This window comes from Urocitellus parryii, chromosome 9 (genome assembly GCF_045843805.1).
Source record: "Urocitellus parryii isolate mUroPar1 chromosome 9, mUroPar1.hap1, whole genome shotgun sequence".
In the NCBI taxonomy this organism is placed as follows: Eukaryota; Metazoa; Chordata; class Mammalia; order Rodentia; family Sciuridae; genus Urocitellus; species Urocitellus parryii.
The window spans coordinates 41118059-41143530 of record NC_135539.1 but is presented as its reverse complement, the minus strand read 5'-3'; positions in this window follow the sequence as shown (position 1 = coordinate 41143530).

The following is a 25472-nucleotide window of genomic DNA, read 5'->3' as shown; positions in this document are numbered from 1 at the left end:
TTAGGGATAGGGTTAGGTTCATGGTTAGGGCTAGGGTTAGAGTTTAAAGTAAGGTGTATTTCGAAGTTTATATTTATGATAAGGATTAGGCTTTGAGTAAGATTTAAGCCTAAGTGTAGGGTTAGGTTTTCGGTTAGGGTTAGAGCTAAGGTTAGGGTTGGGCTTATGCTTAGGGCTAGATTTAGGCCTAGAATTCACTCTAGGTTCTGTGTTATGTGAAGGCATAGAGTTAGGTCTATGTGTAATGTAAGAGCTAGGATTATGATTAGTGCTAGTTGTAGGATTAGGGTTATGGCTATGTCTAATGTAAGGTTTAGGTTTTTGGTTAGGCTCACGTTTAGAGATAGGTTTTGTGTTAAAGGCATTGTCAGTGTTCAGGTTAAAGTTAGAGTTAAGGTTAAAGTCAGATTTGGGACTAGATTTATGTCTAGGGGAAGGGTTAGTCTTTGCATTAATTTAAGGGTTATTATTAGGGCTAAGACTAGGTTTTTGTTTAGGTCTAGAAATAGAGTTATGTCTATATTTAGGGTTAGGTTTAGGTCTAGGGCTAATGATAGGGTCTGGTTTAGGTATAAGTATACTAGTAGAGCTAGTGTTTACGGTTTGGTATAGCGTTAGGTTCAGGTTTAGACCTAGGTTAGTGTTATGGTCAGAACAAATGTCAGGGTTAGGGTTAAGGTTTGGGATAGGGTCATAGCTAAAATTAGGGCTAGGGTTAGGATTATTAATATAGTGAGAGTTTTGATTGGCTGAGGAATAGGGATAGGTCTATCGTTACCATTAGGATTAGGGTTTTGCTTAGGTTTAGGGATAGGGTTGAAGCTAGTGTTAGGGGTAGGGTTGGGGTTAAAACTAGGTGTAGGGCTCGAATTAGGGCTAGTTTTTGTTTTAGTGTTAGGGCTATGGTTACGGCATATGTAATGTAAGAACCAGAGTTACAATTAGGGCTAGCTTTAGGGGTAGGGTTAGTTCTAGTGTTAGTGTTAGATATAAGGTTAGGGTGATATTTAGAGCTAGAGTTATTTTTAGGATAGGCGTCAGGGTCAGGGTTAGTTTTACGGCTTGAGTTAGGACTCAAATTAGGCTAGGTTTACTCTTAGGGTTTGGTTTAAGGTTAGCGTCATGTTTAGAGCTAGGGTGAGTTTTAGGATATGAGTCAGGGTCAGGGTTAGTTTTAAAGTTAGGGTTATGACTTGATTAGGGCTAGGATTAGTTTTTATAGTAGTTTAGGGTTTTGTTTAAGTTAAGATTTAGAGTTAGGTCATTTGCTCAGTTTTGTTTTAGACCTAGGGTTAGAGTTAGGGCTATTTTTACAATTATTGTTAGGGTTAGGGCTAGTGTTAGTGTTAGGCTTAGAATGAGAGTTAGGGTTACATTTATATTTAGGTTAGATCTAGGATTAGGCTAGCATAAAGGATAGGACAAGGATTAGGTCCAGGGTTAGAGTTATGGTAAGTGATAGATTTAGAACTAGGAATAGGTCTAGTGTGAGAGTTAGAGTTAGTGATAGGGCTAATATTAGAGTTAGGGTTTGGGATAGGGTTAAATTAGGGATAGGAATAGTTCTAGGTTTACTGTTCAGCATAGGCCTAGCAATAGGGATAGGGTTAGTTTTGGATAAAGTTTTGGATAAAGAATGGCATTATAGCTATGTTTAGTCATAGAGTGAGGGTTAGAGTTATAATTAGGGCTAGGGTTGGGGGTAGGGTAATGATTAAGGCTAGGTTTAGGGCTAGGATGAGGGCTAGTGCTTGTATTTGATTAAGGGCTAGGATTAGTGCAAGGGCTAATATCAGGTCTAGGTTTATGGTTAAAGATAATTTTAAGGTTAGGCTTATGGCTATGTGTAGTGTAAGTGTTAGTTTTAGGGTAAGGGTCAGGTTTAGAGCTTGGGGAATTATTAAAATTAGGAATTGGCTTACATAAGGATTTAGGTTTATGGCTCAAATTAGCATTAGGGTTAGGATTAGGGGTATAATTATAGTTTGTTTTAAGGATAAGGTTTGGTTTAGGGTAATTGATACATTTAGCATTAGTGATAGGGCTAAGTTTAGGCTTAGGGTTAGCATATGGTAAGTGTTATGGTTAGGGTAATTGATAGGGTTAGAGCTCTACATTAGAACTAGAGTTATGGGTAGAAATGTGCCTTGAGTTAGGGTTAGAGTTAGTGTTAGAACTAGGGTTATGGTTATGTTTGGGCTTATGTTTAGCATAAAGTTTAGGTTTTGAGTTAGGGTTAGGGCTAGGTTTAGGGTTAGGTCTAGCGATAGGATTACAGTAGGTTTAGGGTTAGGGTTAGAGTTAGGGCTAGGGTTATCATTAACATTAGGGTTAGGGTTAAGGTAACAGATAGGGTTACGTTAGGTTTAGATTCGGTTTCAAATTAGAATTAGTGTAGGGTTAGGATTAGAGCTGTGTTTATGTTTATGTTTATGTTTAGGTTTATGGTTTCATTTAGAGTTAGGGCTATGCTGAGTTTAATTTTAGGGTTATGTCTATGGTTAGTTTTCTGGTTAGGGTTAGGTTTAACATTAGGTTTTGGGCTAAAATTATCAGTAAGTTTAGGTTCAGGGTTATGGTAATGTGTAGGTTTAGATCTAGGTTTAGGGATACGTTAAGTTTAGGATTTAGGCTAGGGTTATGGTGAGATTTAGGCATAGGTCTAGGCTTATGTTTAGGCTAAGGGTTAGGCTTTGAGTTATCTTATGACTATGGTGAGGTCTAGGGCTACGATTACTGTTAGGGTTATGTGTAGGGCTAGGTTTAGGCCTAAAATTAGCACTGTTTTGAGTTAGGTTTAGTCCTAGGGTTAGTGCTATTAGTAATGTAAAATCTAGGGTTAGGATAGGCTAGTTTTAGGGTTAGGGTTATGGCTGGGTCTAGAATTAGGTTTAGGTTTTGGTTAGTTTCAGGTTTAGAGTTAGGTTTAGTGTTTAAAGCCAGGTCAATGTTTATGTTAGAGTTAAAGTTAGGGTTAAACCCAGAATTAGGACTAGGTTTATATCTAGGGTAGAGTTAGTATTTGGTTTAGGTAAAGATTTTTTAGGGCTAGGGCTAGGATTTTCTTGAGGTCTAGAGCTAGTGTTCAGGCTAGATTTAGGATTAGGTTTAGGTCTAGAGCTAGTGCTAGGGTTAGGTTTAGGTATAAGATTACAAGTAGGGCTACTGTTAGGGTTTGTTTTAGGCTAAGGGTCAGGTTTAGTCCTAGGGTTTATGTTACGGTCAGAATAACGGTAAGGGTTAGGGTTAGGGTTTGGGATAGAATTAGAGCTAGAATGAGATCTTGTGTTAGGACTATTAATGGGTTAAGATTTTTTTAGCCTAAGAATTAGGGATAGGTCAAGGGTTGCTAGGGTAAGGCATAGTGTTATGGCTAGGATTAGGTTTATGGTTAGGGTTAAAGCTAGGTTTAGGGCTAAGTTTAGGGCTTGTTTTTGTGTGAGGTTTAAGGCTAGGGTTAGGGCAATAATCCTGAACCTGGTTTATGCTTAGTGTGATTTTTATAGCTAGGGATAGTGTTAGGATATCAGTAAGGTCATCGTTAGCTTTAGGGTTAGGATTAGGACTCGAATTAGGGCTAGGTTTAATGTTAGGGTTCAGTTTAAGGATAGAGTGGTGTTTAGAGCTAGGTGTGTTAGGATATAAGTCAGGTTCAGGGTTATTTTTAAGGTTAATATTAGGACTCGAATAAGGGCATGGATTATTCTAGGTGTAGTGTTAGGTTTTGGTTTAAGTTAAGGTTAGTGTTAGGCCTGTTTCTCGGTTTTGTTTTAGTGCTATGTTTAGGCTTAGCGCTAGTTTATGATTAGCTTTAGGGTTAGGGCTAGTGTTATGTTAAGGTTTAGGATTAAGGCTTGATTTAAGGCTAGGATTAGGACTAGGTTTTGTGTCAGGTTTAGGGCAAGAATTAGGGCTAGGACTAATGTCAGTTCTAGGTTTATAGTTAGTGATATTTTTAAGGTTAGGTTTATGACTAGGTCAAGTTAAAGTGTTATGTTTAGGGAAAGGATCAGATTAAGAGCTGGGGTATTATTAATGTCAGCATCATGCTTTGGGTTTGGGTTAGTTTAAGGTTTAGGGTTTAGGCTCAAATTAGCTTTAAGGTTAGAATTAGGGTTAGGGTAATGGATAGTATTAGGTTTAGGGTTCAGGTTAGGTTTAAGATAAGAGATATGGTTAAAATTTGTGATAGGTTTTGTGTTAGGCCTAAGATTAGCATTAGAGTTATAGTTATTCTTAGGGTAATTCATAGGGTTAAACCTATTGTTTTAGCTAGAATAATGATTAGTATTAGGGCTAGAATTACCATTATGGTAAGGGTAAGGGCGAAGGTTACAATTTAGGTTTAGGTTTAGGGTATAGTTTAGGGTTTGAGCTAGGATTTTTGCTATGACTAATTAATTTAGGGTTCGGTCTAGGGTTATGGTCATGGTTAGTGTAATGGTTAGGGCTAGGGTTATTATGAGGATTAGGGTAATATGTTTAGATGTCAGGTTAAAGATAGGTTTAGGTTTAGGATTAGGGTTAGGGTTTGAGCTAGCTTAGATTTAGAGTTACGGTTAGGTTCACTGTTAGTTCTAGGGTTATGTTTATATTTAGAGTTAGGGTAGGTTTAGCTTTAGGTCTAGTGTTATCATTAGGGTTAAGTTTAGGGTTAGGGAATTGGGTAGAGTTGGAACTAGGGTTAGGGCTAGGGTTAAGTTTAGGATTAGGGCTAGAGTTAAAGTTAGGGTTAGGCCTTGGATTTTGTGTTAGGGTTAGTTTAAGTGTAAAATTTAGGGATTGAGCTAGGTTTAGGCCTAGAGAGAAGGTTAGGGTTACGGTCTTGGCTAGGGTGGTGTTAGGTTTAGATTTAGGGTTAGGGTAAGCATTAGTTTTAGGGTTATGTTTAGTGTAATGGATAGAGTTAGAGCTAGGGTTTGGGCTATGGTTACAGTTAGGATTAGGTCTAGAGTTAGGGTAAGGTTTAGAGTTTCACCTGGGGTTATGTTTAGGGTAAGGTTTAGTGTATGAGCTAGGGTTAGGGCCTGAAAGATGGTTATGGTTAGGGTTACGGCTAGGTTTAGAGTTAGGGTTATGCTTAGGGTTTGGTTTAAGGCTGTAATTAGGGCTGGATTTTGTGTGAGATTTAGGGCTACTGTTAGGTGTATGGGTAATATAAGTGCTAGACTTATTCTTATGGCTAGATTTAGAGTTCATCTAGTGTTAGGATTAGTATTTTGGTTAAGGCAAGGTTTAGTTTTAAGGTTTTTTGTTAGGGTAAGTTTCAGTGTTCAGTTTAGAATTAGATTGAGATTTAGGTCAAGAATGAGGACTAGGGTTAGGTCTAGGGGAAGAGTTATTGTTTGGTTTAGGTTAAGGGTTATTGAAAAGGCTAATACTAGGGTTATGGCTATATTTAGGATTAGGTTTATGTCTAGGGCTACTTTTAGTGTTAGGTTTAGGGTTAGGGTTACTGATAGGGCTAATATTAGGTTTTGGATGAGGTTTAGGGTCAAGTTTAAACCTAGGTTTAGTTTCAGGGTCAAAATAAGAGTCAGCATTAGGTTTAGGGTTTGGGTTAAGTTTAGAGCTGGAATGAGGGCTAGGATTATGACTAGTAATAGAGTTAGGGTTTGGGGGAAGCATAGAATTAGGGTTGGGACTAGGGTAGCAATAGGGTGAGGATTTGACTAAGTGTAAGAAATAGGTTTAGAGGTAGGATTAGGACTAGAAATAGAATAAAGGTTAGAGCCAGGGTTAGGTTATGGTTAAAGCTAGGTTTAGGTTTTGGATTAGGGCTAGGTTTTGTGTTAGGTAGGGCTATGGCTAATTTATGATTAGGACTAATTTTAGAGTTAGGTTTAGGTTGAGGTCTAGTTTTAAAATTTTGTTTATGGATAGGGTGATGTGTAGAGCTAGTGTTGGTTTTAAAGTCAGAGTCAGGGTTAGTATTAGTCCTAGGGTTAGAGTTAAGACTCTAATTAGGGCTATGGTTAGGGCTATGTGTAGGGTTAGTGTTTGGTTTAGGTTAAGGTTTAGGATCAGTGCTATGGATTGGTTTGTCTTGAGAGCTAGGACTAGGGTTAGGGCTAGTTTTCAAATTAGCGTTAGGGTCAGAGCTAGTGTTAGGGTGTGGTTTAGACTTAGGTTTAGGGTTAGACTTAGATTTAGGGTTAGATCTATGTTTAGGGCTACAGGGAAGGTTAGGGATTGGGTTAGAGTTGGGTTTGAGTTATCATAAGGGATAGGGTTAGAATTATGAATAAGGCTAGAGCGAGAGTTAGAGTTAGTGTTAGGGTTAGATTTAGGCATAGGATTAGGGTTTAATTCGGGCTAGGATTAGAACTAAGGTTAGTATTAAGGCTGAGCCTACGTTTATGGCTAGGTCTACGGTTATGGTTATGGTTAGGTATGATGTTGTAGCTAGCTTTAGAACTAGGGCAAGGGTTAAAATTAGGTTTAGGTCTGTGGTTAGGGTTAGGTTTAGGATTAAGGCTAAGATTAGGGCTAGGATTAGGGCTACAGTTTGTTTTAGGGTTTGGGCTTCATTAAGGCAAGGGCTAATGTCAGGTCTAGGTTTATGGTTAGAGATAGTTTTAGAATTAGTCCTTCATTAAGAATCTAATGGCTGTACATATAATGAATACACCACAATAAATCTCAACATCGTGTACACTTAAAAAAAAGATTATTACAGTTAGTATTACTTTTATGGAAGTGGTTAGGTTTAGGGTACAGGTTAGGTTTAGGGTAATGTATAGATTTAGGATGAGGAATAGGTTTAGAGTTATCCTAGCGTTAGCATTAGGGTAGGATTAGGATTAGGGTAATGGATAGGGCTAAAGCTCAGTGAGGGCTAGGATTTTGTTTAAGATTAAGGCTAGGGTTAGGGTTACATTTTGGGTTATGTCAAGGGCTAGAATTAGGGTTATGTTTAGGGTTAAAGGTAATGTTAGGGCTTCGATTAGGGATAGGTTTTGGGTTAGGTTAGGGTAAGGTTTAGGGCTTCAGCCAATGTAAGAACTAGTGTTATGATTTGAACTCTTTTTAGGGTTAGGGTTAGACCTACATTTAGGGTTAGGTTTAGGTTTAGGCTTTGAGTGATGTTTAGAGCTAGGTTTAGTATTAGGGTCAGAGTCAGGGTCAGGGTTTGTTTTAGGGTGAGGGATAGGACTCGAATTAGAGCTAGGTTAGGGCTTGGTTTTATGTAAAATTTAGGATTAGGAATATGTCTCGGTTGTATTGTAGGGCTAAGGCTAGGGTAGGGCTAGTTTTAGGATTAGCATTAGTGTTATGGCTTGTGTTAGTAAGAGGTTTAGCTTAGAGTTAGGGTTAGATTTAGAGTTAGGGTACGATTTAGCTGGTGTTAGTGCTAATGTAAAGGCAAGTGATAGGATTATAGTAAGGGATAAGGTTAGAACTAGAAATAGGACTAAGGTGAGAGTTAGAGTTAGTCTTAGGGCTAGGGTTAGGTTAGGTTTAGGGCTAAATTAGGGATAGGATTAGGTCTAGCGTTTGTATTATGCTTAGGCCTAGTTTTAGGCTTAGGTTTAGGTTTAGGGATAGGGTTAGTTTTAGAAGAAGGGATGGGGTTAGAGCTAGTTTTAGGGCTAGGTCAAAGGTTAGAATTCGGCTAAGGCTAGGGTTATGATTTGGTTTAGTAATAAGGCTAGGTTTAGGGATAGGATGAGGGCTAGAGTTTGTTTTAGGTTCATAGCAAGTATTAGGGCTAGGGCTAGTGTCAGGTCTAGACTTATGTTAGGGATAGATTGAGGGTTAGATTTGTAGCTAGGTCTAGTGTAAGGGTTCGGTTTAGGGTAAGGGTCAGGTTTAGAGCTAGGGTTATTATTAGGGCTAGAAGTAAGTTTCAGGTTTGGTTTAGGTTAAGTTTTAGGTTTATAGCTTGAATTAGCATTAGGGTTTGGTTAGGGTAATGATAGGTTTAGCTTTAGGATTCATGTTAGGTGTAGAGTAATTTATAAGGTTAGAGTTAGCAAAAGGGTTAGGGTTAGGCCTAGATTAGCCTTAGGGTTATGGTTGTGTTTAGGATAATGGATAGGGTTAGGGCTAGGGTTATGGTTTGTATTAGGTCTAGCATTAGGGTTAGACCTAGGTTTAGGCTTAGGTTTAGGTTTAGGATATGGTTTAGAGTTTGAGCTGGGGTTAGCGCTAGGGCAAGGGTTAGGTTTAGGGTTAGGTCTAGGTTATAGTTACGGTTAAAGTCAAGGTTAGTGTTAAGTTTAGGGCTAGGGTTATCATTAGGTTTAGGGTATTAGATAGGGTTTGATGTCATGTTAGGTTTAGGGTTAGGGTTAGATTTTGGCTTAAGGTTAAGATTAGGGATAGGCTTAGGTTTAGGTTTAGGGTAACATTTAGGTTTTGAGCAAGAGTTAGCTCTATGGCAAGGGTTAGGTTTATGTTTATGTAAAGGGTTAGCATTAGGGTAGATTTAGGGTAAGGGGTAGGGTTATCATCAGGGTTAGGTTTATGGTTAGATTGATGAGGAGGGTTAGAGCTAGGTTTTTGGCTAGGGTTATCTTTAAGATTAGGTTTAGAGATAAGGTAATATTTAGGCTTAGATCTAGGGTTAGGGGTAGGTTTAAGGTTAGGATTAGGGCTAGGGTTAAGGTTAGGTTTAGGTTTAGGCCATGGCTTAGTGTTAGGGTTAGGTTAAGTTTAAGGGTTAGGGATTGAGCTAGTGTTTAAACTGGGATGAGGATTAGGGTTAAAGTTAGTGTGAGGGTTAGGGCTACTGTTAGCATTAGGGTTAGGTTTAGGGCTAGGGTAATGGATAGAGTTAGAGGGAGGTTTTTGGCCTATGGTGATGGCTAATTTCAAGGTTAGTGATATTGCCAAGTCTAGAGTTAAGGTTATTTTTTTTTTTTTTGGTAGGATAAGGTTTAGAGCTAGTTTTTGTGGTGGGGTAAGGGTCTGTGTTCAGTTTAGGGTTAGGTTTATTTTAAGGACCAGCATTAGGACTAGGTTTTGGTCTAGGGTTAGGGTTTTCTTTTTTTGGGGGGGGTGTTAGGTTAAGGATTTTTATTAGGGCTAGGACTAAGTTTTTGTTTAGGGCTAGGCCTAGAGTTATCACTAGATAAAGGATTAAGTGTAGGTCTATGTCTAGTGTTAGGGTAAGGTTTAGTTATATGGTTACAGGTAGTGCCAATGTTAGGGGTTGGTTCAGGGTTAGAGTCCGGTTTAGACCTATGGTTAATGTTAGGGTCAGAATAAGGGTCAGGATTAGGGTTAGGGTTTGGGATAGTGATAGAGCTAGATTGAAGATTAGGGTTAGGACTAGTAAAAGAGTTAGGTTTTGGGTTAGACTTGGAATTAGATTCATGACTAGGGTAGCTTTAGGTTAGAGTTTGGCTTAGGGTAAGGGATAGGGTTAACGCTAGTGTTAGGGCTAGGGTTAGGGTTAGGGTTTGGGGTAGGGTTAGGTTTAGGGTTAAGGTTAATGCTAGGGTTAGAGATAGGCTAGGTTTTGTGTTAGCTTTAGGGCTATGACTAACTTAAGAACTAGAGTTATATTTAGGGTTAGGGTTAGGGCTAGGGTTAGGTTTAGGGTTAAGGTTAATGCTAGGGTTAGAGATAGGCTAGGTTTTGTGTTAGCTTTAGGCTATGACTAACTTAAGAACTAGAGTTATATTTAGGGCTAGTTTTAGGGTTAGATTATGGCTATGTCTTGTGTAAGTCTTAATATTTCAGCTAGGATTAGGGCTATGGAGAAGTTTAGGTTTATGCTTAGGTCTTGGGATATGTTTATGTTTAAGGTTAGGTTTAGTGTTAGGGACAGGGTTAGGGTTAGCATTTTGGTTAAGATTAGGGTTAGCTTAGTGTTAGGGTTAGTATTAGAATTAGCATTAGTGTTAGTTTTAGGGTTAGTGTTAAGTTTAGGTTTAGTGATAGAGTTAGGGTTTTGATTAGGGTTAGTGTTAGGGATAGGGCTAATGTTAGGGTTTGTGTTAGGTTTATTGTAATGGATAGGGTTAGAACCAGAAATAGGACTAGGGGGAGAGTGAGAGTTACTCTTAGGCCAAGGTTAGGGGAAGAGTTAGGGTTAGGGCTAAATTAGAGCTAGAATTAGTGCTAGGGTTTGTCTTAGGGTTAGGCCTCTCGTTAGGATTAGAGATATTATTAGTATTAGAGTTAGGATTAGTGACAAGATTAGGGTAAAAATGGGGTTATACCTAAATTCAGGTCTAGGGCGAGAGTTAAAATTAGAGATAGGGCTAGAGTTAGTGTTTGGGTTAGGATTAAGTCTAGGTACAGATCGAAGATGAGGACTAGTGTTTGTCTTAGGGTTAGGGATAGGATTAGGGCTGGGGCTGATATCAGGTCTGGGTTTATGGTTATGGTTAGTTTTAGGGTAAGGTAATGGCTAGGTCTAGTGTAAGCATTTGCTTCAGGTTAAGAGTCAGGTGTATAATTAGGGTCAGGGTTCAAGTTGAGTTTGGTTTAGGTTAAGATTTAGGGTTAAGGCTTGAATTAGCATTAGGGATAGGGATAGGGTTTGGGTTAGGGTAATTGATAGAATTAGGTTTAAGGTTCAGTTTAGATTTAGAGTACTAAATAGGGTTAGGGTTAGCAATAGTGTTAGCATAAGTCCCATGTTAACATTTGGGTTAGGCTTATTTTTAGGGTAATGGATAGGGTTAGATCTAAGGTTAGAGCTAGGATTAAGGTTAGAATTAGGGTGAGGTTTAGGGTTTGGGCAAGGGTTATGTTTAGGGTAAGGTTTAGGGTTTGAGCTAGGCTTAGGGCTAGAATGAGGGTTAGGGTTGTGGTTAGGGCTAGGCTTAGGGTTAGGGTTATGCTTCAGGTTCAGTTTAAGGCTGTAATTAGGGCTAGGTTATGTGTGAGGATTAGGGCTAGTTTTAGGTATATGGGTAATGTAAGAACTAGAGTTATGGTTATGGCTAGATTTAGAGTTTGTGTAGTGTTAGGGTTAGTTTTTGTGTTACGATAAGGTTTAGAGTTAGGGTTTTTGTTAGGGTACATGTCAGGGTTCAGGTTATGATTAGGTTTAGGGTTAGTTCCAGAATGAGGACTAGGATTAGGTGTATGGTAGAGTTAGTGTTTGGTTTAGGTTAAGGGTAATTGTTATAGCTAAGTCTTGGGTTATGCCTATATTTAGAATTAGTTTTAGTTCTAGGGCTAGTGTTAGTGTTAGCTTTATGGTTAGGGTTACTAGTAGGGCTCGTACTATGTTTTGGATAAGGGTTAGGTTCAGGTTCTACCTAGGTTTAGTGTTTAAACCTAGGTTAAGTGTCAGCATTAGCTTTAGGGTTTGGGTTAAGTTTAGAGATAGAATGAGGGCTAGGTTTATGACTAGTAATAGAGTTAGGGTTTGGGGTAACCATAGAATTAGGGTTATGACTAGGGTAACAATAGGGTGAGGGTTTGACTAAGTGTAAGAAATGGGGTAAGAGCTAGGATTAACACTAGGGATAGGTTTAAGGTTAGGGCCAAAGATAGGTTTATGGTTAAAGCTAGGGATATGCCTTGAATTAGGGCTAGGTTTTGTGTTAGGTTTAGAGCTATAGCTAATTTAAGAACTGGGATTATGATTAGGGCTAGATTTAGGGTTATGTTTAGGTTGAGGTCTAGTGTTATATTAGGTTTAGGGATATGTTGATGTGTAGAGCTAGGGTTGGTGTTAATGTCAGAGTCAGTGTTAGTATTAGGTCTAGGGTTAGAGTTAGGACTCAAATTAGGGCTGGGGTTAGGGCTAGGTGTAGGGTTAGGGTTTGGTTTAGGTTAAGGTTTAGGGTCAGTGCTATGGCTCATTTTGTCTTGATGGCTAGGGATAGTGTTAGGGCTAGTTTCACATTAGCATTAGGGTTAGAGCTAGTGTTAGGGTGTGGTTTTGTCTTAGGGTTAGGGTTAGATTTAGAATTAGGGTTAGATCTAGGTTTAGGGCTACATTGAATGTTAGAACTAGGGTTTGAGTTATAATAAGTGATTGGGTTAGAACTAGGGATAGGGCTAGGGTGAGTGTGAGGGTTAGTGTTAGGTTTAGATTTAGAATTAGAATTAGGGCTTAATTAAGGCTAGGATTAGAGCTAGGGTTAGTATTAAGGTTGAGCCTAGGTTTATGGTTAGATTTATGGTCATAGTTAGGTAGGTTGTTATAGATAGCTTTAGAACTATTGTGAGAGTTAAAATTAGGGTTAGTTCAATGGTCAGGGTTAGTTTTAGGCTTAAGGCTAAGATTAGGGCTATGATTAAGGCTAGAATTTGTTTTAGGGTTAGGACTTAATTAGGGTAGGGCTAATGTCATGTCTAGGGTTAAGGTCAGAGATAGTTTTAGAGTTAATAATATTAGGGTTAGGATTAGATTTATGGATATGTTTAGGTTTAGGGTTTAGGTTAGGTTTAGGGTAATGTATAGGTTTAGGGTTAGGAATAAGTTTAGGATTATCTTAGGGTTAGCATTAGGTTTAGTATTAGAATTAGGGTAATGGATAGGGTTACAGCTGGTGTTAGGGCTAGGTTTATGTTTAGAATTAAGTATAAGGTCAGAGGTAGGCTTTGTATTATGTCAAGGTTTAGGGTTAGGGTTAGGTTTAGGGTAAAGTTTAGGGCTAGAATTAGGGTTATGGTTAGGGTTAAAATAGTGTTATGGCTACGATTAGGGATAGGTTTTGTGTTAGGTTAGGGCTAGGTTTAAGGCTACAGCCAAAGTAAGAACTAGGGTTACAATTAGAACTAGTTTTAGGGTAAGGGTTATGGTTAGGGCTAGGGTTAGGTTTAGGTTTAGGTTTTGAGTGATGTTTAGAGCTACGGTTACTGTTAGGGTCAAAGTCAGGGTTAGGGTTTGTTTTAGGGTTAGGGATAGGACGCAAATTAGGGCTAAGTTTAGGGCTAGGTGTAGACTTAGGATTTGGTTTTTATGTTTAAGGTTAGGGGTAGGGCTATCACTTGGTTGTTTTGTAGAGCTATGTCTAGTTTTAGGATTAGTATTTTTTGTTATGGTTTGTGTTATTGAGAGGTTTAGCTTAGGGTTAGGATTAGACTTAGAGTTAGTGTTAGATATAGGATTAGGGCTAGAGCTAGGGTTAGGGCTAATGTAAAGGCAAGTCATAGGATTATGATAAGGGATTGGGTTAAAAGTAGAAATAGGACTAGGGTGAGAGTTAGAGTTAGTCTTAGGCCTGGGGTTAGGTTAGGTTAGGTTAGGGCTAAAATAGGACTAGAATTAGGTCTAATATTTGTATTAGTGTTAGGCCTAGTTTTAGGCTTACGCTGAGATTTAGGAATAGGATTAGATTTAGGGGAAGGAATGAAGTTAGAGCTAGTTTTAGGGTTAGGTCAAAGGTTAGAATTCGGTTAGGGCTACTGTTATGGTTTTGTTTAGTAATAAGGCTAGGTTTAGGGCTAGGATTTGTTTTAGGGTTATGGCAAAAAATTAGGACTAGGGCTAGTGTCAGGTCTAGGCTTACATTAGGGATAGATTGAGGGTTAGTTTTATGGCTAGGTCTAGTGTAAGGGTTTGGTTTAGGGTAAGGGTTATGTTTAGAGATAGGGATATTATTAGGGTTAGAATTATATTTTAGGTTTGGTTTAGTTTAGGGTGTAGTTTTAAAGCTTGAATTAGCATTAGGGTTTGATTAGGGTAATGATAGGTTTGAATTTAGGATTCATGCTAGATCTAGTGTAATTGATAAGGGTAGAGTTAGCAAAAGGTTTAGGGTTAGGACTAGGGTTAGCCTTAGGGTTATGGTTGTGCTTAGGATAATGGACAGGGTTAGGGCTAGGGTTATTCTTTGTATTAGGGATAAAGTTATTGTTAGATCTAGGCTTATGGTTAGGTTCAGGATTAGGATATGTTGTAGAGTTTGAGTAAGGGTTACCACTAGGGTTAGGTTTAGGGTTAGGTCTAGGTTATAGACACAGTTAGGGTAAAGGGTAGTGTTAAGGTTAGGGCTAGGGTTAACATTAGGTTTAGGGTATTGGATAGGGTTTGATTTCATGTTAGGGTTAGGGTTAGGGTTAGGTTTTGGCCAAAGGTTAAAATTAGGAATAGGCTTAGGGTTATGTTTAGGGTAATGGTTATGGTTTGAGCAAGGGTTAGTTCTATGGCAAGGTTTAGGTTTATGGTTATGTCTAGGGTTAGGGTTAGGGTAGATTTAGGGTAAGGGCTAGGGTTATCATCAGGGATAGGGTTAGATTTAGATTAATGGGTAGGGTTCGAGCTAGGGTTAGGGCTAGAGTTATTATTAAGATTAGGGTTAGTGTTGTGGTAATATGTAGTCTTAGAACTAGGGTTAGGGATAGGTTTGAGGTTAGGATTAGGGCTAGGGTTAATGTTAAGTTTAGGTTTAGGCCACGGGTTAGTGTTAGGGTTAGGTTAAGTTGAAGGGTTGGGAATTGAGCTAGTGTTTGGACTAAGATGAGGGTTACTTTTAGAGTCATTGTGAGGGTTAGGGCTAGGGATAGCATTAGGGTTAGGGTTAGGGTAATGGATAGAATTAGAGGTAGGTTTTGCCCTGTGGTAATGGCTATTTTCAGGGTTAGTGACATGGCTAGGTCTAGTCTTAGGGTTATGTTTTTTGTTAGTATAAGGTTTAGAGCTAGGGTTTGTGATAGGGTAAATGTCAGTGTTTGGGTTTTGGTTAGATTTGTTGTTAGGGTCAGCATTGGGACTATGGTTTGGTCTAGGGGTATGTTTAGTGTTTGGGTTAGGTTAAGAGTTATTATTAGGGCTAATAGTAAGTTTTTGTTTAGGGCTAGGCCTAGAGCTATCACTAGATGAAGGATTAAGTGTAGGTTAAGGTCTAGTGTTAGGGTACGGTTTAGTTATAGGGTTACAGGTAGTTTCAATGTTATGTGTTGGTTTAGGGTTAGAGTCCGGTTTAGACCTATGGTTAGTGTTAGGGTCAGAATAAGGGTCAATATTAGGGTTTTGGTTTGGGATAGACATAGAGCTAGATTGAAGATTAGTGTTAGAACCAGTAATAGAGTTAAGTTTTGTGTTAGGCTAAAAATTAGGCTTAGGATTAGGATAGCTTTAGGGTAGAGTTTGGTTTTGGGTAAGGGATAGGGCTAGCACTAGTGTTAGGGCTCAGGTTAGGGTTAGAGTTAGGGCTAGGATTAGGTTTAGGGTTAGGTTTAAAGCTAGGGTTAGAGCTTTTATTAGGGATAGGCTAGGTTTTCTGTTAGCTTTAGGGTTATGGCTAATTTAAGGGTTACAATTAGGAATCATTTTAGGTTTAGTGTTACGTCTAAGTTTAGTGTTTGGTTAGGTTTAGGGTTAGGGTTATTTTTAGGGTAATGGATAGGATAGGTTTAGTGAATGTGTTAAGGATAGGCTGAGGGTTAGCATTAGGGTTAGGATTAGGGTTAGGATTAGGTTAATGGATAGGGTTAGAGCTAGGGTTAGGGCTAGGTTTATGGTTAGTGTTAGTGTTAGGGTTAGTGTTAGGTTTAGGATTATTGCAAGGATTAAGTTAGGGTTAGATTTCGGGTAACGATTAGGACTTGGTTGAGGTCCAGAGTTAGGATTAAAGCTAGGATTTGGGCTTGCATTAGGGCTAGATTTTGGCTTACATTATGGCTAGTGTTAGGGATACAGCTAATGTAAGAACTAGAGTTATGATTAGGGCTAATTTTAGGGTTACAGTTAAGGCTAAGTCTAGTTGTAGGATTAGGTTTATGTTCAGGGTGATGTTTTGACCTAGGGTTAGTGTTCGGATCAGAGTCAGAGTCAGGGTTACTTTTAGCATTGGTGATAGGTCTCCAATTATGGGTAGGCTTAGGGCTAGATGTAGGGTTAGAATTTGGTTTTGGTTAAGGGTTAGGGTTAGTGCTATGGCTCACTATGTTATAGGGCTAAGACTAAAGGTAAGTGTAAGTGTAGTTTTATGATTAATGTTAGTATTATTGCTAGTGATAGGGTGAGTTTAGGCTTAGTGGTACGTTTAGAGTTATGGTTAATTCTTGGGCTAGGGCTTTGGTTAGGGTTAGGGCTAAGGTTAGGTCTAGTGTTTGGGTTATGGTAAGGGATAGTGTTAGATCTAGGATTAGAGCTAGGGTGATAGTTAGAGTAAGTCTTAAGGCTAGGGTTAGGGTTAAGTTTAGTGCTAAATTAGGGCGAGAAATATGTCTAGGATTTGTATTAAAATTAGGCCTTGGGTTAGGGCTATATTTAAGATTATGTTTAGGGTTAGGTTTAGGGAAAGGGATAGGATTATAGCTAAGTTTAGTGCTCGGACAATGATTAGAATTAGGTTTATGTCTAGGGTTAGGTTTGTGTTAGAATTAAGGCTGGATTTGTGGTTATGATGAGGGCTAGGTTTTGTGTTAGGGTTAGGGCAAGTTATAGGGATAGGGAAAATGTCAGGTTTAGGGTTACACCTAGGGATAGTTATAGGGTTAGTTTTATGGCTAGGTCTAATGTTAGGTTTAGGGTAAGGCCCATGCTAAGAGTAAGGTGTATTTTCAGGGTCAGGGTCAGGTTTCCTGTTTGTGTTACGTTAATTATTATGGTTTGGGGACAAATTATCATTAAGTTTAGTATCAGGGTTAGGTTTTTAGATAGGTTTATGTTTAGGATTCAGGTTAAGATTAGGGTAATTGGTAGGGTTAGGGTTAGTGATAGGGTTATGGTTAGGCGTAGCATTAGCATTTTGGTTAAGGATATTGTTAGGATTATGAATAGCATTAGAGATAGTGTTAGGGCTAGGGTTTTGGATAGGATTAGGGCTAGAGTTAGGGATAGGGGTAGGGCTAGGATTAGGGTGTGGGTTAGGTTTAGCATACAGGTTATGTTTTGAACTAGGTTAGTGCTACAGTGAGGGTTAGGATTAGGATTATGTCTAGGATTAGATTTATGGTTAAGCTTAGGGTTAGTGTTAGGGTTAGGGCTAAGGTTATATTTAGAGTTAGGTTAATGGATAGGGTTAGATGTCAGGTTAGAGGTATGGGGTAGCTTTAGGTTTAGGGTTAGTATAAAGGTTGGGGCTAAGATTCTCATTTGATTTAGGGTAATGGGTAACATTAGATGTCAAGAAAGCTTTAAAAGGTTAAATTGAAGGTGGTCGAGATACCTTCATGGCAGAAAAAAGATTGCATCATTCGAAGCCTAGTTATTCTTAAAAGCATTACTTAAAAAAACATGAAAATGGGAAGATAATAGGATAAAAGCAATTTGTAGAAAGAATATTAGAAATTTGAAGTGAAAAACTTTGAAGACTGAAGTACAGAAAGGTGAAAAAAAGATAGAAAAGACGTAGGAAGATAGAGAAGATGTAGGAAGACAAGAATTTTAAACCCACCAAATAGGAAACAAAAGAAAACTAGGAGGAAAAAAGCAACTAAGGGTGAATGTACAAACCTTAGGGAAAAAAAAACTAGAAGATAGAATTAAGATAAAAAAATGCTTGAAAATTGCAAGAAAAGGTATTTCAGACAGAAAATGCAAAAAGCTAAGACAATTATTAGATACAGATATTCAAAATAGAAAAAGGTACAAGAGAGAAGTTTATAGTCAAATATTGGATAAAATAGAAGAACAAGGAGATTATTACTAAATTTTTCAAAAAGCACATCAACTTTAATTTCTGATGGTGCAAATATTAGAATTGTTAAAATTTACAGACAAGAGCCAATTTAGAAAATGTTAAACTAGAAGGAAATTCGTTTAAAACCACATCAATAAATTAAAAGAACTAAAGTAATTCTAAAAACTAAGGCAAAATGATTTTGAAAGAGTTGAATTTAAAAGGATCTTTAAATTTCCAAAGGATGCATATAGGATAGTTTGGAACATCATCCCTGTAGAAAATCAGTTAATGTTTTAATTAACAGGAATCCAGTTGAAAGAGCTCATCAAACTATTAAAATGCACTTACTAAAGGAAAAAGAGGGAATTGGGAAGGGGTATATATGCCCCAAAGATAAACTTAAAATTACCCTTTTTACTCTACATTTTTTAAATTTTGATTCATCAGGGCTTAGTGCTGCAGAAAGACATATGTATTCAAAAAATGTACATAAGCCTAAGGTACTTTGGAAAGATATTCTAACAGGACAATGGAAAGGTCCTGACGCAGTGATTGTCTGGAGTCGGAGTTCTGTTTGTGTGTTTCCACAGGGAGAACAGCAGCTAATTTGGATTGTAGAGAGACTAACCAAAGCAATTTCTACAGACCAAAAAGAAGATGATTTGACTCAAATCCATAACAGCTGATATCCAGAGCTCCAGCTTGGGTATTCTTACATCTTCAACAGTGATTAACCAGGATGCTTTTTTCAATATCTATTTTAATATTGCCTTTTCCCACATCATAAAGTTCTATTTTATTTTTTGAGCTCATACAAACCTAGGTTAATGTTTTTCTGATCAGTTTTATTTTTTGACTGTGGAGTTTTTAAACATTGCAAAGGAGATTTCACATGTGTAAAGCTACAAGGCCTTTACTATTCTCTTATGTTTTGTATGTTTGTGTGCAGTCTTGTGTTTTGTGTTGTATGTCTGTGTGTGCGTATGTCCATATATCATATATGAGGAGCACTCATAAAATAATGGATCTTTTTTTTAATTTTTTTCACGTTATTTAAATGGTTTAATTTAAATTGGGTAAACAGCTGTTGAGAATTATTTTAATATGTGAACATAAAAGGAGTTTAACAGATCTATTTGTTTACATTCACCTTTCCTTTTCATTATATTTAATAATTCTGTTCAAGATAGTGTAAATTGTTCAGAAAATTGTTTTCTTAGTACCTGTTGCAATGTTACATAATTTTTTTTAGCATCATTGCCAGAATTCCTATCTTTATCCCAGTGCCGTTGAAGACAAAGATAAAACCAAACTACGGCTTCTTCGATAGTTATCACAACAAACTGTATAAACTGATGCATCAATGAATAATAACTCAACAAGTAATGCTCAATCAAGGAGTCGATTTACATTGGGAGGAAATGGACATATTGATAGATTCCTCCACTTTGAACTGCTTGCAGAACTTGCCTGGATTATGTATCACTTGTTACATTGTGAACTATCATTTGGTGCAGCGAATTGTGGTAATGCTGGAGTATCTTTGCTGATGGTGTCACAGGTGATACAATTTTTTCAAAGGAGCCATCAATTGGCTTGGTGTCGTGGCATTTCTGTACCCTCCTCCCTTCTGCTAGTGATGGTCTAAAATTTGGCTGCCAACAGAGGTGAGGCAAAGAACCTCATCCCCCACTGGTGCAAAGGCCTATCCACAAGTATGGCTGTATGCTGGACCGGTAGTCAGTGATGGGTATGATCCAATTGCAGTGGTACCAAGCTAAGACAGGAGTCTGACACTTAGACGTCAGCTCATCCGATGACAGGTAAGGACCATATGTTGTATTGGAAAACCTAACAGTCCCTAAGCCAGATTGCTTGTTGTTTAATTAAACAAAAGGGGAGAGATGCTGAGAGCCATAGCCAAGTAGGAATGATGCATGGCATTTTGGATTGAAAGGTGACCCTGCTCAGGGATTAGGGTGGATCTGGGATTAGGGGGGATCCTGCTGGGAATAGGGTGGCTCCAGGTTTAGGGTGGATCCTCCTGGGAATAGGGCGGCTCCAGGATTAGGGCATATCCTGCTGCCTCAGGAGCCCACTCTTTGGAGTTCCCCTTGAGTTCTCGTAGGGTTCTGAGAGAATTGGTGCATGGAGCTGGGTAGAGGCCATGTGTTCACGGGAAGTGTGGGTAGAGTGTTGCTGAGAGTTTGGGAATAAAGAGTTGCTGTTTGAATCTACAAGGGCTCAGTTATTTTGTGCCCAGCCAGACTGTGGTATTGTAGCATTTTGTATCCTTACCTTCTGCTTGTAGCAGATTATTTATGGTGTTTGTGTAAAAACCACTATGGTCATTATTTAAATTAAACAAAAGGGGGGAATGTTAGAGTCTGTAAACAAGTCAGGATGGCACCTGGCATTTTGCCAGAGGGAGTGCTTTGTAAAGTAATGCCAGTGAGCCATTAAGTGTGGAGATTCCTTATTGGTTGACTGCTGTATCTAGTTTATGTTAATTAGAATAAGCTTTGTGGAAAGTATATATACCACTCCTGTCCTACAATAAATGGCTCCCACTGCTGCTGTATCAATGTACACAAGTTGTTCATTGCCCCGTGTTTATTTTGCTGCAGCTGGAGTGCAGCATTTAGGTTTAGGGTTAGTGTTAGTGTTTGGTTTAGTGTTAGAGTAAGGATTAGGGTTTTATCTAGGGTTAAGACTATGATGAGTGTTAAGTTTAGGGTTAGGTCTAGGATTAGGTTTACAATTAGGATTGGAGCTAGGGTTATCATTAGAGTTAAAGTTCTGTTTAGGGTAATGGATAATTTTAGAGACATTATTAGGGGTAGTGTTAACATTATTATTAGGGCTATCATTAGCATTAGGTTTAGGGATAGGGCTAGGGTTATGATTAGGGTTCAGTTTTAGGTATTATCAAGGGTTAGATCTAAGGTGAGGGTGAGGGTTAGCGTGAGGTTTAGGCTTAGGGTAAGGGATAAGGTTAGGTTAAGGTTAGGGTTATGCTTTGGGCTAGATTTAGGCCTATGATTAGGGCTAGATTTTGTGTTAGGTTTTAAGCTAGTTTTAGTGCTATGGTAATGTAAGGGTTATGATTACGGTTATGGCTAAGTCTAGTGTTAAGTTTCAGTTTAGGTTAGGGTCAGTTTTATAGCTAGGGTTAGTGTTAGTGTCAGGGTCTTTGTATGAATTAGGGTTAGGGTTAGGGCTAGAGCCATAATTAGGATTGGTTTGGTCTAGAGGTAAGGTTAGTGTTTGGCTTAGATTAAGGGTTATCATTAGAGCTAGGGCTAGTTTTTTTGTTGTTGTTGTTTAGGTATCTGTTAAATGTATTGCTAGATATAGGATTAGGTTTAATCTAGGGATACTGTTAGGGTTAGGTTTAGATATAGGGTTATGTGTAGGGCTAGTGTTAGGGTTTGTTTTAGGTTCAGTTCAGAATAAGTGTCAGGGTTATGGTTAGAATTTGGGTTATGGTTATAACAAGAATGAGGGCTAAGTTTAGGACTAGAAATAGGGTTAGGTTTTGGGTTAGACTAAGGATTAGTTTTAGGACTAGGGTTAGCATTAGGGTTGGAGTGTGGCTAGCATAAAATATAAGGTTAGAGCTAGTGTTAGAGCTAGGGTTTGGGTTAGGATTAGGGCTAGTGTTAGGGTTAGGGTTAGGGTGAAAGCTAGGCTCAGGTATCAGAATTGGACTAGGTTTTGTTAGCATTAGGTTTAAGGTTACATCTAGGTTATGATTAGATCTAGTTTTAGAATTAGGGTTAGGACCAGGTCTAGTGTTAAATTAAGGTTTAGGTTTAGGGTGATGATTTTGCCCTTCTCGAACTATTCCCTGAAGACCTTAAAAGAGTGTACTATAGGGATACTGCTACGTCGATGTTCAGAGCAGCACATTTCACAATAGCTAGACTGTGAAATCAACTTAGATGCCCTTCAATACATGAATGGATTTAAAAATGTGGCATTTATACACAATGGAGTATTACTCAGCACTAAAAAATGACAAAATAATGGAATTTGCAGGGAAATGGATGGCATTAGAGCAGATAATGCTAAGTGAAGCTACCCAATCCCTAAAAAACAAATGCCAAATGTCTTTTTTGATATAAGGAGAGCAACTAAAAACAGAACAGGGAGAAAGAGCATGAGAAAAAGATTAACACTAAACAGGGACGAGAGATGGAACGGAAAGGGAGAGAGAAGGGAAATTTCATGGAAATGGAAGGAGACCCTCATTGTTATACAAAATTACATATAAGAGGATGTGAGAGGAAAGGTGGAAAATCAAGGGAGAGAAATGAATTTCAGTAAATGTGATAGAGAAGATGGGAGGGGAGGGGAGGGGAGAGATAGTAGAGGATAGGAAAGATAGCAGAATACAACAGTCACTTGTATGGCAATATGTAAAAACGTGGATGTGTAACAGATGTGATTCTGCAATCTGTATACGGGGTAAAAATGGGAGTTCCTAACCCACTTGAATCAAATGTATGAAATATGATATGTCAAGAGCTTTGTAATATCTTGAACAACCAATAAGAAAGGTAAAAAAAGAAGAATTATGCTTAGGACTACCTCTAGTGTTAGGTTAAGGTTTAGGTTTAGGGTGATGTTTAGAGGTAGGGTTAGTGTTGATGTCAGAGGCATGTTTAGGGGTAGATTTAGGGTTAATATTATGACTCAAATAAGGGATAGGCTTAGGGCTAGATATAAGATTACGGTTTGGTTTAGGTAAAAGTTTAGGGTTAGTGTTATGACTCAGTTTTGTTTTATTACTAAGCCTATGTTTAGGTCTATTTTAGGATTAACATTAGGGTTAGGGCTAGTGTTAAAAAATTGTACAATTAGGGTTAGATTTAGAGTTAGGTTTAGATCTAGGTTAGGGCAAGGTGTAAGCTTAGGGCTAGGGTTATTCTAGGCTATGGCTAGGAATAAGGTTAAGGTAATTGATAGTGTTAGAATTAGGGCTAGGGCTAGGAGTAGAGTTATAGTTAGTCTTATAGCTAGGATTAGGGTTAAGTTTAGGATTAGGGATAGGGTTAGTGTTAGGGTTAGTCCTAGGTTTCTAGATTAGGGCTAGGTTCAGTGTTAGGGTTAGGGTTTGGGTTAGGTTTAGGGTAAGCAATGGGGTTATAACTAGGTTTAGGGCTAGGGAAAGTGTTAGAATTATGGTTAGGGTTATGATTAAGGCTACGTCTTGGGCTAGGATGAGAACTAGTGTTCATGTTAGGGTTAGGGCTAGCAATAGGGCTAGGGATATTTTCATCTGTAGGGTTACAGTTAGAGATATGTTTCAGGTTATATTTATTGTTAATTCTAGTGTAAGGGTTAGATTTAAGGTAAGGGTCAAGTTTACAGCTATGTGTATTATTAGGGGCAATGTTTAGTTTAAGGTTTGGTTTAGGTTAAGATTTAGATGTGGGGCTCGAATTAGCATTTTTGTTAGAGTTAGGATTAGGGTAATGAATAGGCTTAGGATTAGGGTTCATGTTAGTTTTAGGGCAATGGATAGATTTAGGGATTGTGATAGGGTTAGTGTTAAGCCTAGGATTAGCATTAGGGTTAGGATTATGGTTAGGGTAATGGATAGAATTAGAGCTAGGGATAGGGCTAGGATTATCATTAGGATTAGGGCTAGGGTTAGGGTAGTTTATATAATTAGAGCTATGGTTAGGGCTATGGTGAATGTTAGGATTAGGGCTAGTGTTAGGTTAGGGTTTGGGACAGGTCTAGGGTTATGTTAAGGGTAAAGATTAGGCTTTGAGCTAGGGTTAGGTCTAAAGCGAGGCTTAGGGTTAGGGTTAGGGCTTGGGTTAGTTTTAGGGTTACACTTAGGACTGTGATCAGGCCTAAAATTAGGGCTATGTTTTGTGTTAATTTAGGCCTAGAGTTAGGGCCATGGGTAATGTAAGAGCTAGGTTAAGATATGGGCTAGTTTTAGGTTTAGGGTTATGGCTAGGTCTAGTGTCAGGAGTAGGTTTTTGTTAGGGTGAGCTTTGGAGCTAGGATTATGTTAGGGTCAGGGCCAGGGTTTAGGTGAGAGTTACTGTTGGGGTTAGTGCCAGAATTAGAACTAGGGTTAGTTCTAGGGGCAGGGTTAGTGTTTGGGTTTGGTTAAGTTTTATTGTTAGGGCTAGGGCTAGGTTGTTGTTCAGGTCTAGGGCTAAAAATATGGCTAGATTTAGGATTAGATTTTACTCTAGGGTTAGTGTTAGGTTTAGGTTTAAGTATATGATTACCGGTAGGGCTAATGTTAGGGTTCGGTTTCAAATTAGGGTCAGGTTTATACCTGTGGTTAGTGATAGGGTCAGACTAAGTGTCAGGGTTAGTGTTTGGGTTTGAGTTTGGTTTAGAGCTAGAACGAATGTTAGGGTTAGGACTAGTAATAGGGTTAGGGATTGGATTAGGCTCTTGATTAGTGTTAGGTCTAGGATTAGCATTAGGTTTAGGGTTTAGCTTAAGGTAATGCATAGGGTAAAAGCTAGGGTTAGATCTAGGGTCAGGGTATGGATTAGGCCTGTTTTAGGGTTAGGGTTAAAACTAGGGTTAGTGCTCGGCTTATGGTCAGGTTTCGGTTTCGGTTGGGGCTAGTATTAGGCCTACAACTAATGTATAAACCAGGGTTATGATTAGGGCTACTTTTTGGGTGTTACGGCTAGATTAAGTGTTCGGTTTAGGGTTACTGTTAGCATAATATTTAGAGTTAGGATTAGTCTTAGGGTCATTATCAGTGTTAAGGTTATAGTTAGGGTTAGAGTTAAACCCAGAAGTATCACTAGAGTAAGATCTAGGAGTAAGGTTAGTGTTTGTGTTAGTTTAAAGTTTATCATTAGGGCTAGGGTTAGGTTTTTCTTTAGGTAAAGGGCTAGAGATATGGCTAGATTTAGGATTTAGGTCTAGGGATAGTGTTAGGGTTAGGTTTAGGTATAGGTAATGGATAGAATTTTGGCTAGGGTTAGGGTAAAGTTTAGGGCTATGTTCTGGGTTAGGGTTAGGTTTAGGGTTAGGTTGAAAGCTAGGGTTAATGCTCAGATTAGGGGTTGGTTTTGTGTTTGGTTAAGGCTAGGATTAGTGCTATAGTAATGTATGAACTATCGTTGCAATTAGTGCTAGTTTTAGGGTTAGGGTTAGGGCTAGGTCTAGTGTTACGTTTAGGTTTAGTGTTAGGGTGATGTTTACAGCAAGGGTTATTGTTAGGGTTAGTGTCAGAGTCAAGGTTAGTTTTAGGGTTAGGGTTAAAACTCGAATTAGAGCTAAAATTAGTAGTAGTTGTACGGTTAGGGTTTGGTTTAGGTTAAGGGTTAGGGATATAAGTTGGTTTTGTTTTAGGGCTAGGGCTACGGTAATGGCTATATTATGGATTAGCATCAGAGTTAGGGCTAATGTTAGGTTGAGGTTTAGGCTTAGGGTTAGGTTTAGATTTTTAGTTAGGTTTAGATCAAGGTTAGGGCTAGGGTTAGGGCTAGGGTTAGGGTGAGGGTTAGGGTTATGGTAACAAATATGGTTAGAACTAAGGATACAGCTAGGGTGAGAATTAGAGTTAATCATAGTAGTAGTTTTAGGATTGGGTTAGAGTTAGGGCTAAATTTGGGCTAGGATTAGGGCTAGGGTTAGTATTAGAGTTAGGGCTAAATTAGGACTAGGATTAGGGCTAGTGTTATGGTTAGGATTAGAGCTAAATTAGGGTTTAGGATTAGGGCTAGGGTTAGTGTCATGGATAGGGCTACATTAGGGCTAGTATTAAGGCTAGGGTTAGTTTTAGGGTTAGACTAAGGAGTTGGGCTAGAGTTAGGGTTAGCATTGTTGTTAAGGTCAATTTTAGGGGAATTGGTCTGGTTATAGCTAGATTTAGGTTATAGGGTGAGGGTTAGAAATAGGATTAGGCCTAGGGTTATGTTTCATTTTAGGATTAAGGCTAGGTTTAGGGCTAAGTTAAGGGCTAGGATTTCATTTAAGGTTATGGCT